This window comes from Diabrotica virgifera, chromosome 1 (assembly GCF_917563875.1).
Source record: "Diabrotica virgifera virgifera chromosome 1, PGI_DIABVI_V3a".
Classification (NCBI taxonomy): domain Eukaryota; kingdom Metazoa; phylum Arthropoda; class Insecta; order Coleoptera; family Chrysomelidae; genus Diabrotica; species Diabrotica virgifera.
In genome coordinates, this window is record NC_065443.1 from 199,912,836 (window position 1) to 199,927,351 (window position 14,516).

The window sequence follows — 14,516 nt, forward strand, 5'->3', positions numbered from 1 at the left end:
TCTGAGTAGCTTTATATTTTCTGTTTACATCTGTGGTAGAAAAATATATATCCTGTAAGACAGTTATTATACTTAATTATCGTATAGAAATTAAATTATGAATGTTACAACTGTTTTATTTTACAATTTGATTCTTAATAAACATTTTATAATTATCAATTAACCAATAAGGGTGTAGCAACCTCAGCAAGATACATCGAATGAAGTAGGTATAGTGGAAATCTGTGTCTGAATATAACATTATTTATAATATAACATGATATTATTTTATAATAATTATTTAAAATAGTTTTTCTACAACCGTGTTAAAAATGCAATTTTTAGCACTCCATACGAGCGTTAAAAATGCTACTTTAAGGCACTAGTGCTTTAAAAAAAATTTAAGGCACTGCAGTTCGTATTGTCCGTATAGGCAATTCTGATGTAATGTCAAAAAAATATAAAAATGGAATGTCAGTCAAGTTCAAGTAAAAGTCTTTGTAGATATTGTCCTGTAATTACGTTTGTAGAAAAAATATTGTATGATATGCGTGTTAAAAAGTACATTTTTAAGGCACTCATGTGAATTGCAGAACTCGCTATCGCTCATACTGCAAACTTTCACATGCGTGCCTTAAACGTGTACTTTTAATACTTATATCATAAATAACTATTAAATCTGGTTTAAATTCAAACAAATTAAGGCAGTGTATTATTTTTTAACTGATTTCTGTGGAATTTGTGTAGGTATAAAAATTTTAAATTGATTAGTATTAATTACATACAGTTTAAAATTTATAATTTATTATTATAATAAATCTTCGTTTGGAAATTGTGGTTTTTATTTTTGGCAAAAACTGTGATTGTAGAAAAAGGATAGTGTGTAACACGTGCAGAAAGGTAATTTCTCACTCGTTTGAATTGTGAAACTCGTGAGGAATTAGTACATCCCTGCACTTGTTGCACAATATACTATTTATGTCATATCTGTTCATTATTGTGTTTTTATTGCTTTGTAGCCAACTACATATTATGTAATAGTAAGTGCCCTTACATTCATAAAGAGCACTTTATGGCCCGCACAGGCATAAACACAAAAAATATTTGATAACTTCTTAATAACATTTATAATTAATGTTGCAAAATATGGATTAATCCCAGAGAACGGTATTTCTCGCCAGTGGTGCACACCCCTCTACATGCGACACTATCTGTATACGCGAATTTTCTATTCTGTCAACCTGACTGAATTGAAAAATGGGCCAAATATCATCTTAAATTTCAGGAAAGGCCAGCAGCCAGTCAATCAATATGTCAAATATCCGTTTTGGTCAAAGGGTGCGGGTTTTACGCGCTACCCATTTGGGGTCTGTTTTTCGTTCTCGTCCCCCATACTCCCAAAAATTTCGAAAATTTTAGTCCGACCTCTGCGGCTTCTGACAGTATTGATTATTAGCTTTCCAACGTATGTCTAATTTTACATTTATGCTATTCAAAAGTTACCGAGTTCAGAAAGACTTAATTTCTATTTAAAAAAGGGAAATGTTTGTGTGTATGTATGTGTGTATGTTTGTATGTCTGTGCAAAAGTTACACCGATCTGAAATTTTTTTATGTTTCAAGAGGGGATCAGTACCGATTCAAAACCGGTGTAGTTTGTGACTTATGGCCACCCATAAGACAGCTATAAACTGGGTAGGTACAACACGGCATATTTTTTGGGGCTATGTAACTTAGGTTCGAAGAGAGAGAGGAACCGCAAATATGCCAAATCAATAGCGCATGATTTAAGCTTTCAAATGGTGCCTACGTAGTCATAATCGGATATACACGGTTTAGGCATCACACTATCTAGCTGCGGAAAGCTCAAAACAGAAGCGGGAGATCAAGTAAATAGGGCAAACAGAGCCGCAGGTTACCTGAATGACAAAATATGGACAAATAAAAATATCGCAAAGAAATGAAACGTAGAATTTACAAAACATTCATCAGACCAATAATGACATACGCGGCAAAAACACGACATGACACAGAGAGGACAAAAAGATTGCTCGAAACAGTGGAGATGAAAACCCTTCGAAAAATCGACGGTAAGACAGATCTGGAAGTGCAGATATACGACAAATATGCAAAGTGGACAACATTAATAACTAGGTAAGAAAGAGAAGAGTAGAATGGAATCACCAAATAAGCCGAATGATAACAAATAGAGGACGGCGAAAGATGGTTCCCCAATAGGAAGACGATCAGTGGGACGATAATGAAAATCATGGAACTACAACTTACTGGAGGCACATTGAAAAAACAGACACAGTCAAGTCTACACAAAAAGAAGAAGAAGTATTTTTCTCAAAAAAATTTCTTGGCAGAGAAAAATTTACACTAAAATCATTCACGTCTGCACAGCGCAGAGTACGTACGTGATATAGTCCTGCGGCCCGGGAAACGTTGTATGAACCCTGTATAAAGTTTTATGTTTTACATCCAATTTTTAATATAGAAAAACACCATTTTTCCTTTTCAAATTCTTACTTATTTTCTCTACAACAATAAAACCATGCAGCTAAGTGCTCTTACAAAGCACTTCCATTAACTTTTCAAGCCATCGTTAGCAGAAACAGACGAGTTTGTTTTTGGTTGGATAACGACTGCGAGTACTCGAAAAAGGTAAATAAAACGATTTAATATATGAGCTGTAAATCAATCTTTTAGTAAGTATCAAAAATATTGATTTTTACCTGACCTATTTTGTCAATTAAAAGATGTTCAGCTATACGGAAGTAAAAAATGGTTTGTTATATTGGTCATATTATTACGAGGTAAAGATTGCTCCTATTTGGTATCAAAACAATAAACAAAATTACCTCATCATCATCATCATCATCAGCCTCTCTCAATCCACTGCTGGACATAGGCCTCCCCTGTTTGTCTCCAAAGTGTTCTATCTTGTGCTTCCAGTTTTTTGTTGTCTTTCGTAAGTCGTCTTGCCATCGTATTTTCGGTCTTCCTCTGCTACGTTTATCGGCTAGGTCTCCATTCAACTAGTTTGCGAGTCCATCTTCCGTCCTTCATTCTGGCAACGTGTCCAGCGCATTTCCATTTTAAATTACAGCTTCTTTCAATGACGTCTATGACTTTGGTCTTAGCTCGTAGATTTTCGTTTCTCGAACGAAACGAAACGAAACGAACGAAACGAAAATTACCTCGGCGAGGTAATAATGGTGATCCCACCTTTTACAGCAGTTGTGGATTCAACCATTATTATACGTCATTGAGCCTACACTGAAAGGTATTACATTAGAAAACAAAAGAACAGACCTAATGTGTATTACCACCACGGTTCAGGATGACACTCCTCATTCGATTTGGCATAGAACTGATCAAGTTTTGGATGTTCCTTTTAGGAAGAGTGGTTCATTCCTCAATGAGAGCCACTCTAACTTCTTCACATGTATGAGCAGGTATACGACGCGACGTCTGACACGCCTTTTGAGAAGAGTCCATATATGCTCAATAGGATTGGGGTCTGGACTTCGAGAAGGTTAGTACATTTTTAGAATACCATTATCTTCAAGATACTGTGTTATCCATACCGTGTATTGTCTCGCATTATCTTGCATTAACAGAACAACATTGCCAATAAACCAAGCATATGGTATCACATGATGTTGTAGGATCTTCGTTATGTATCTGTGTGCTGCTAATACGTCCCTCTCAGTCAAGATGCGTTCCATTGTGCAGGGGCGTCATTTGACGGGGTCAGGGGGGCCATTTGCCCCCTTGACCCTGAAAATGACTCAAATTTACAAAAAATACATCAATTTTATTACTATAGTATTGTATAATGTATTGTATATATAATGCTTGCCTCCCCCAATCAAAATTTCAAATGACGCCCCTGCATGTGTGCCTCAATGAATCCGTGACACTGAGTCACCACTAAAAGCAACCCGGTGTGACCGAGTGTATACCTTATTTAAACTAGCTTTACCATAAATCGATATTTTACACTCATCGGTAAACAATATTTTTTCCAACCGTCTTTTGTCCAATTGACTTTTGGGGAAATGCAAGTCTGCGTCATTTGTGAGCATCAGCAAATATTGCCCATTTGTTGGATTGTAAGCTATCAAACCCTGTTCACTTAATCTTCATCGAACTGTAGAATCGCTGATCAATGGTCCTTGGGCTTGCTGAATATGTCTTTGAAGTATTCTAGAAGTTTACGTCTGGTTTTGCAATGCAGCAATAGCGAGAACGCGATCCACTCTGACTATTGTGTTCCTTTTTGGTACCCGTTCCGGGTCACTGTTCACAAAATCATTGGTAAGCTCTCTACGCAGTTGAATGAACAACATTAAATTGTCTTGCCACAGCTCTTTGTCTTGTTCCATTCTCCAGCAATGTAACAAGCTGAACAGATTTTCGATATCTTTCCATCATTTTAAGAATACACTTCACAGTAAGGAGGCCATGTCACACTAAGATATCTCAGAAACTCTTTAACACTACAATAGTTAACACAGTTCTCCAAACCATCACTTCCGCGAAGCTTCGTTGATTCGTAAATAATGAGTTCTGAGATTTGTAAGGTTTAATACGATTTGCCAATTTGTTGATTCTCTTTACAGGCTCAGTATTATATAGATAGCTTCTCTCTACACGTGACAATTGATTTAATTTAATTAAAATAAACAAACTAAAATCAAATGGAGAAACATAAAATAATACCAAAGTAACCCGCACAAACCTTATGAAAATTAGGTCTTAGTGGATTTAGTTCATACTTTGGGAAAATACCCTTTGAAGCATCCTGGTAAAAAGTTCTCATGGGCACATCTCGATCGTATGGAGGATTTTCAAGATATAGAGGCACAAACTCGGAAAATTATAAGATTTACCGGGTATTCCAATTCCCTGAGTTACTGGTTATCTGGCAACATGTAGAAGTTTGGATTAAAAAAAGTACTAGTAGTCTAGGATTTTTTCCTGGCTATCCAATGGCGACCTTTATTTTGACCTTCGCCTTCAACGGACGCCATCTGCTAGAGTTTCGAGGGCTTTCGGCATTAAATTGATATAAACAGATTACTCATTGGTTTTTGGGATCGTTAAACACGAATATGCCATCAGAATTGACCTCCGGAGGACATGGTGGCCTGAGCCACTGCAAGGGACGTCATCTTCTAGAGTTTCAATGGTTTTCCGTATTTAATTTATGCAAATAAATTACAGAAGGGTTTTTTGAGGTTTCTAAACACGAATATGCCACCAGAACCGACTCCCGGAGCACCTGGTTTTCAAGGTCAATGAAAGGGGCTCCTGGAGTTTCGAGGGTCTTCGGTACTACATTGATGCAAACGGATTACTCATAGGTTTTTGGAGTTTCTGAAGACGAATACCCCATCAGAACAGACATCGGAGTACCTGTTGCCTAAGACAGGTTATCTTCTGGAGTTTCGGAGGAGTCAAATGGAGGAGTCAAATGGATTACTCTTAGGTTTTTGGGGTTGCTGAACATGCATACACTATCAGATCTGACCCACGAATCACATTGTGCCTAAGGCACAATGTGATCACGTATTCGTGTTCAGTAACCCCAAAAACCTAAAACTAATCCGTTTGCATTAATGTAGTAACGAAGACCCTCGAAACTACAGGAGCCCCTTTTATTGACCTTGGAAACCAGGTGTTCCGGGAGTCGGTTCTGGTGGCATATTCGTCTTTAGCGACCTCAAAAATCCCTCCACTAATTCATTTGCATCAATTAAATGCCGAAAACCATCGAAACTCTAGAAGATGACGTCCCTTGCAGCGGCCCTGGCCACCACGTGCTCCGGAGGTCAATTCTGATGGAGTATTCGTATCTAGCGATCCCAAAAACCCATGGGTAATCTGTTTATATCAATTTAATGCCGAAAACCCTCGACACTCTAGAAGATGACGTCCGTTGAAGGTCAAGGTCAAAGTAAAGGTCGCCATTGGATAGCCAGGAAAAAATCCTAGACTTTTAGTACTTTTCTTTGATCCAAACTTCTGCATGTTTCCAGATAACCAGTAACTCAGGGAATTGGAATACCGAGTAAATTTTATAATTTTCCGGGTTTGTGCCTCTATATCTTGAAAATCCCCCATACGATCGAGATGTGCCCTTGAGAACTTTTTATCAGGATGCAAGAGTATTTTCCCAAAGTATGAATTAAATCCACTGGGACCTAATTTCCATAAGGTTTGTGCGGGGTACTTCTTAAATTTTGTTGGTGGCCCGTTATCTCTGAAAATGTACTTTTCTTTACAACTAATTGTGGCTTAATCCCATATAAATATATTTTCATATTTTACAATTAGAAATGAACATGTTTGACAATGAAAACTTATATTGATATATGAACAGTACAAATTGATTTTCTCGAAAATCGTACGTCACAAGGAAATCAGATAAGAGCATATTATAAAAAAGAAATCGAAATGAATTAAATTTTATATCAAAATGATAACTCCTAAACGAGCCGCTTATGAATAAAATTAAAAAGCGTATTTTTGTCAAACGATTGGCTATATTCGACTAAATATAAAGTGTGTCAATTTGAAAAGGTAGGTACCACCCTGTATGATTTGGTTCCTATAGAAAATATAAAAATTCGCAAAAACACGCCAAATTTATTTGTGAGGGGGACGTCTTGTAGACCTACAACTAAATTACATCAACACTCTAGCGGGGGCGAACACAACCCCCAAAATATTTAATGGAAAGTAGGCTTGAGTGATACCTCATTTTAAAGATCGTTTAACCACTTTTTCAAAAATATCACATACATTATATTTATTTTCAGTACTTTTGAAAAAATTAAGTGAAACCGTACAAATAGTCTCGAGTTCAGAACTCTAATTTTTTTTTAGAGTATTGAACTATAAATTGAATTTTTGAGAATATTGGAGTATTTTGAGTATTTTTGGAAAAGTCAAGTAAACTGTGAAGATATTAATTGTCGAGTTCAGAGCTCCAAAAATAGAGGGTACCGCCCTCTGTGCTTACATCCCTATAGAAAATCCATGCAAAAATACGTCAAATTTATCTGTGAGTGGGACATTTTGTAGATTACGTTTCAACTAAATTACATTAACCCTTTGGTGTTAAAAATCACACAACTCCCAAAATCTTTAATGGAAAGGGGGTTGAGTGATATCTAATTTGAAAGGTCTTTCAACCACCTTCAAAATATCACATATAACCGTAAAGATAAAGTCTCGAGTTCATAACTTAAAACGTTTTTTTTTTTTAGTATTGAACTTCAAATTGAATAATTTTTGGAATATTGGAGTATTTTGAGTATTTTTTTATTTGAGTATTTCTGGAAAAATCAAGTAAAACCGTAAGGATATTAAGAAGACGAGTTCGAAATTCAAAAAAATTTTATAGTATTGAGTACAAGATTTTTCTAAAAGTACTGAAAAGAAATTTAATGTGTGTGATATCTTTGAAATGGTAATTTAACGACCTTTAAAATGAGGTATTACTCAACCTTTCTTTTCATTAAAGATTTTTAGGTGTTGTGTTCGCCCCCGCTAGAGGGTTGATATAATTTAGTTGAAAACTGGTCTACAAAATGTCCCCCTCACAAATAATTTTGACGTGTTTTTGCATATGCTTAGATTTTCTAGACACAAATTATAGAGGGTGGTACCTTTTCAAATTGACACACTGTACATTATACATATATTATAAAGCTGCCCTTAACAGTCTATCGTTTTGAAGATATTTGAATTAAACTAATGATAATGCGCAATTTTAAAGAGACCTAGCTCCCTTAGGAAGCATTTGTTTATAAGATGATTTACGTTAAATTCACAAAAAAACCTAGATTTTTAAATTTTCTTTTGTGAATATCATTTGTGCAGACCCTGTATATATAGGGTGATTGATTAGTGGGGTAAAGCTCCGTAGATCCGTTATAGTAATAGATAGCAATAAAAGTTAATAACAAAAATTGTAGAGAACTTTGAGCTTAACATTTCAAAATTAGTTAGAATGTTACAGGGTGTTCGATAACATAGTGGCAGACCAAACTTATGTTTTTTAAATGGAACACACTGTATTTTATTTTATATTCAAAATATTTTAACTTCTCCATTACAAAAATATTAAGGTTTGGTATGTTATACAGTATACAGGTATTTACAAAGTTATAACCAATTTTATATAAAAATCGTACCAATTCAACTGTTTGTATAAATAAAAATAAGCACAACGGCAATTGTTTATTGATTCCAATTTTTTTTATTTATTGTCAAAATTTTCATAAATGATTGATATTGCTAATTTTCTTTATATTGAATACAGGGTGAGTCAAAACGCAAGTAAATTATTTTCTCAGTAATTTTATATATAATACCCTATATTTTATAACACTATCGAAAAGTACCATTACCGTATTTTAACTTTTAAATAACATTCCCTATGTCTAAATTTATAAGATTTCGAGATATTTTCATTTTTCAAAGCAAATTATTAATTACGGGTCTAAATCTTTCCAAATTTTAAGTAAGCCAGGACTGAATTGTCTAAAACTAACAATTTACTATTACTGATTATCAATCTGGTAATAAATGTAACAATGTAGCAAATTAAGAAAGAAGTATAATTTATTAGTAATAAATTTTACAAAAAAAAGACACAACCACAACATATAACATTTTTGAAACAATTAAAAATTACTTTTGTATGTAAGTGTAACAAATAAAGAAAGAAAAACAATTTATTATTTATAAATTTAACAAAAAAAAACACAAACACAAAATACAACATTTTGTAAAATAAATTAAAAACTTTTGTATGTAAATGTAACAATGTAACATATAAAGAGCGAAATATTTTACAAAAAAAATATGACCACAAAATACAACATTTTTGAAAAAGTTATAAGCTACTTTTAATGAAATATTTTGAATATTTAATTACATAAGATATTCAAAATGGCCTTCTTGCACATTTATGCATGCCTAAAAAGGTCATTGAATGAGTTACTTACACTACGAAGCATTTGTAAATTAACACTTCAAAATACACTTTGAATTCTATTTTTCATATCATATCTTGTTGTTGTTGGAGGCATTTTATAACCTTCATTCTTAAGCCTTCATCCCACCTTAGCGTGGGTGGCCACGCTACTGGTCCATGGAAAAATGAAAATATCTCGAAAACTACAAAATTTAGACATAGGGAATTTTGTATACAAATAATTAAAGTACGGTAAGGGTACTTTTCGATAGTGATATAAAATACATATAAAATACAAATACATATTATAAAATCCAATACAATATAGTGTTCCATTTAAAATTACTGAGAAAATAATGTACTTGCGTTTTGACTCACGCTGTATTCAATATAAAAAAATTAGCAATATCAATCATTTGTGAAAATTTTGACAATAAATAAAAAAATATGGCATCAATTAACCATTGCCGCTGTGCTTATTTTTATTTATACAGGGAGTTGAACGTGTTACGATTTTCATATAAAATTGGTTATAACTTTGTAAATACCCTGTATAACACACCAATACATTTTTGTAATGGAGAAGTTAAAAAGGTTTTGAATATAAAATAAAATACAGGGTATTCGATTTAAAAAACATAAGTTTGGTCCGCCACTATGTTATCGAACACCCTGTAATATTCTAACTAAGTTTGTAATGGGAAGCTCAAAGTTGACTACAAATTTTGTTATCGCTATCTACATATATCTACTATGTATTACTATAACGGATCTACGGAGCTTTACCCCACTAATCAATCACCCTCTATACATATTTTTGACAGTGTATTTTAAAACTGGATGAGTTCTGTCCAGACAAAAAGAAATATCTGCTGGGCATTTCCCCTTACTCGGTCCTCTCAATGCAAATCCTAATTTCAAATACGGAAACTCTAACCCAAATAATTCATTTAATATCAAGTCGGGAAATAAAACGGCCATCAGAATAAACGGATTTATACAAGACATAATAAAACAGGAAGCGATGTATGGGGAGGGTGGAAGAATGGGACGATATACCAAAACTCATTTTAAAGTGATGATAAAGCGACTGATGAATCAGGGAAGCCTGAATGGAGGCTGTGAAGAATAGCGGCGCTGGAAAGTGAAGGGAAACATGGGTTTTCATTTTTCTTGGTCGACGAAAGGGTCAGAGTGCTCTGGGGCGATTTTTCATTTTTAGTAATCGCGTAATTTTGGCGTATTTTTTATGAAAAATGTCGACTGTGACAAATAGGGAAAACAGTTCGAAATTTTTGCGTAAATGCGTTTCATTTCTGAAATGAAGGCCTGCCAAGTTCTTGTTATTGTTCTTTGAGATTTAAAAAATTATATTGCTCTACCAGATTTTTAATTCGGCGGAAATAGCAATATCGGGGGTTATATCGTTTCAACACAATTCTTAAACAATCTTTTTTTTGAAAACGATTTCCGGAGTGGAAATCGAAACGTCAAAGTTTTTTAGTTACTCAGAATGCCATACAGTGTATCGGAAACCGATACATACCGACAGATATATGCATGCTGCTTCACATCATCATCCTGCACAACTACATTAAGTCATCAAAACCTTGATTAAAAGATCAGAAAGACTGACAGACCAAGAACATCAAAATGAAGAAATGCATAATGTGAAAACAGCGTTAAGAAAAACGGCTTTCTAACATATACCATTGAAAACCCTTAAAACGCTTAAAGAAAAATTAAAGACCCACCAGAAGACGAAAAACCGATTGGCAAAACCATTCTGCCATATGTGAAGGGTACAAGAGATATAAGAAAATATGAAAAAAAAAATTAAGACACGCTTTTCTTTAGTTACGAGAGACTAAAATTAAAAATATTATAAAAAATCAACTAAAAAGCAAAAAATAAAAAAAAAATCAAACTCTAAAAAATCTAACACATTGGTTAAAGAAAAGCGTGGGGCGCGCCTTCATCGAATAAATGGTTTTGGCCCCACGCTTTTCTAACGAATGTGTTAGATTTTTAGAGGTTGAATTTTTTTTACTTTTTGCTTTTTAGTTGATTTTTTATAATATTTTTAATTTTAGTCACTCGTAACTTAAGAAAAGCGTTTCATAATTTTTTTTTTCATATTTTCTTATTTTTTACTTTTTAGTCTTACACTTTTTAAACATTAAAATATATCGTCATGTTTATTAAAATATATGTATAAAACATATGATGTACAAACATAAAAAGTAGTCGGAATCGGCAAAAAATGTAAAACTTTATTGTTTATTTATGAAACATAACATAAGCAATTAACGTAAAAAGTGAAATTATGTATAGTTCATATAATTGGCTACAATCTTTAAAAGTTTCAGGTTTCTTCATTGTAAAAAACGAGAGAATTTAAGCATTTTCCATTAAAATCTTTTTTTTTTATTTAAACAATTAATAAACGTAAAAAATGTTTATTGACTATTCGTGTATTGTTCCCGCGAATGCATATGTCTGCAAATTTTCATTCATTTGCATTGAAGAAAAGGCAGTCAAATTAACGTCTAAAGATTTGACACAAACGATTAAACTAAAGAAAAGCGTTTAAAAATAGGAAGAGTGTTGAGAGATAATAGAAACGATATTTAACAAGAAAAATCTCAACTCTTTTACCAACAACAAAAACCCAAATATGGTTAGAAAATCAAAGGGTATATGAGATTTCATGTGGGTACTGTGAAAAGTCGTACATCAGACAGACCAACCGAAGAATCCATGTTAAACAAGAAGAACACTGACATGCCATCACAAGGAGAAAAACGTCATCCAATTCACAACATGTCGCAAATACAGGACATACAATAACCAAGCAATGAACCAAGCTAGGATGATAACGTAGAAATAAAAAAAACATGAAATCAGAGAATCGATAGAAATATAAAAAATTCCTAACAGTCTAACTAAACCAAAAAGATGATGCTCAAAGGCTTCTTACAACATAGAAAACGGTGCTGAATAAAAAGACCAAAATAAATCAGGCAACGACATCGACGAATCTTATCCCTTTTGCCCCTCCAATCTATATAGGGCGTACATATAACAAGAGTCAAGCACCGTTCAAAGGAAGCGCGTCAGGATCGACTATATAAGTGACCGTATCGAGAAAGTAGAGTCCGAACAGGGAGAAGTTGGTTTTTTGCGGTTTCCCAACTTCATTGCACAATTATACCTGTTCGTCCCAAGAAAATAGCCGCAACTATTTTCTCCACTCGAACGCTCACTGTCCACGCTGCGCTCAAAGCCACCTCCTGACCGCCGACGAGGGACGCAGGTTCGCCTGTCGTTGTACAATGGTTTCTAGGGAGACTGGTCGAGAGCAAAGCACGGACAGTACACGTAAATGTCTATGGAACCGACAACAATCCATCAAACTTTCTTCTCTGTTGACTTCTTAGCCTTCTGGACACCACCGTCCGGCATAACCAAGGATCCAAGAACACCAGGACACGGCGCTTGCCCCAGTGTGTTTTTCGGACTGTTTGCTTTTGCTGCCAACACTAAACATTCATTCAAACCCTGAAGAGGACAAAATCCTAAACAGGGAAACACATTGTTCGCATTTCTTCTAAAGCATTTTTCTAGACAAGCAAATCAAGCAATGAGATGATGAAAGTAGAGTCGGTTTACTTCAAGCCACAGCGAGCAGCGGAACTACCTGACTTGACAATGGCCAGTGCGACCGTGCCGAAACGTCGTCAAAATAATGATTGTTCTAAAAACCAAAATTATTCAACGCGGAATCAAACCCGGAAAACCACAGAAAGCATATACAGCTCCCGCGGAATCGTCGCAATCTGCAAAATCCGTAAATTTTCAAAGTCGAAAGCATATATATTTTATACAGAATGCTTAGCTACACTCGGAAAAATGAAAGAATACCCATGAACTATCACATCAATCACTTATTTTGTATTTGCTGTCTTTTTCTATAACAAACGTTTGTTATTTATAACGTGCATGGGTATTCTTTAATTTTTCCGACTGTAAGGTTGTTTAATTTGTTGGTTTGTGCATTATACGTTTGTGCGCAACAATCCTTCTAAGGATATATTGGTGTGTTTGGCCAATATATGTTAAATTGCAGTCTTTAAAATTTACTTTATAAACACAATTCAGTAAAACATACAAGATAAAACTAGATTTAAGTAATGTTAATTTTGAGTAATATTATGACCGGTAAGGGAAATCAAAAATGAATATGTCCTGTTAAAGTCAATTAACAAATGATAACAGCATCAAATGTTTACTCTGGAAAGCAACCAAACACCTCAAGGGATCATTTATTTATTTGACTTAATCGCAAGTCTTAAAGATTCTTAGTTAATCTGAAACAAACATTTAGACCTAACGAAGAGCAACAAACCAGCAAGAGACACCTAATTTAAGAGAAGTGGGGAATCAGTATAGTAACAACTAACGAGGTATTAAAGGAAACATTAACCCCAGAGAAACTACAGGACGATTCAACCTCATATCTCTCTCACTCTTCAGTCCTCACCTCTGCTCATTTCTTTCAACCCACGCATAGGTCTTTTGCATATTGCTGTAATTTGGTCAATCTTGTTCTTCGTGATCTTGGGCCTTCTAGAGTTGAGTCCCTGAATCTTTACCCGTGCGTCATCATTTAATGTTAAAGCATACGAAATAAGTCGATGATAAGTCGGAAATTGAAATTTACTTAACGCAAGAGCAAGTCACTTACTGTCACTTGCTGTTGCGTCCCACTAGTGAGTGCGTGTATACGTCGTAGTTTGGGTGGTGGAATGTGGGTCAGTACTGGGAGCCATTGCGTAGGGGTGGATTTGATAACTCCAGCAATCATTCTCATTGTATTATTCAATTGGGCATCTACTTTGTGTATATGTGGGCTGTTAAGCCATGCTGAAGAGCAGTATTCCGCAGTTGAGAAGACTAGGCCCAGGGCAGATGATCGCAAGGCGAAAGCCGATGCTCCCCATGTTGTGCCGCACAATTTCTGGATGATGTTGTTTCTGGATTTAAGTTTCTCCGCTGTCTTTGTCAGATGTTCCTTGAATGATGGGGTTCTGTCAAGAGTCACCTCAAGGTACTTTGGTGTTTTATTGTTGGCGAGTGTGGTGTTTTCGAACTGAATATTGAGTATTCTTCCTGCAAACTTGTTATTTAGGTGGAAACTGGAAACCTCTGTTTTCGTAGCGTTTGGTTGGAGCCTCCCTTTACGGAAATATTTTCCCACTATGTGTAAGTCCGCCGTGAGGATTTCTTCTGTTTCTTCAAATGACTTACACCTTGTTGCAAGGACCCAGTCATCGGCGTAACCAAACTTCCTTGATCTGGTTTCTGGTATATCAAAGATGTATAGGCTAACGAGAAGAAGGGCCAGGACAGATCCCTGAGGCAGTCCATTCTTCAGTTTCCTTGTGGTGCTGATGTCAGATCCCATGACCACTTGAATCATTCGGTCGACTAGCATGCTGTTGATTATTCGAGCGGTGGATTTACAGGGGATTGTACGG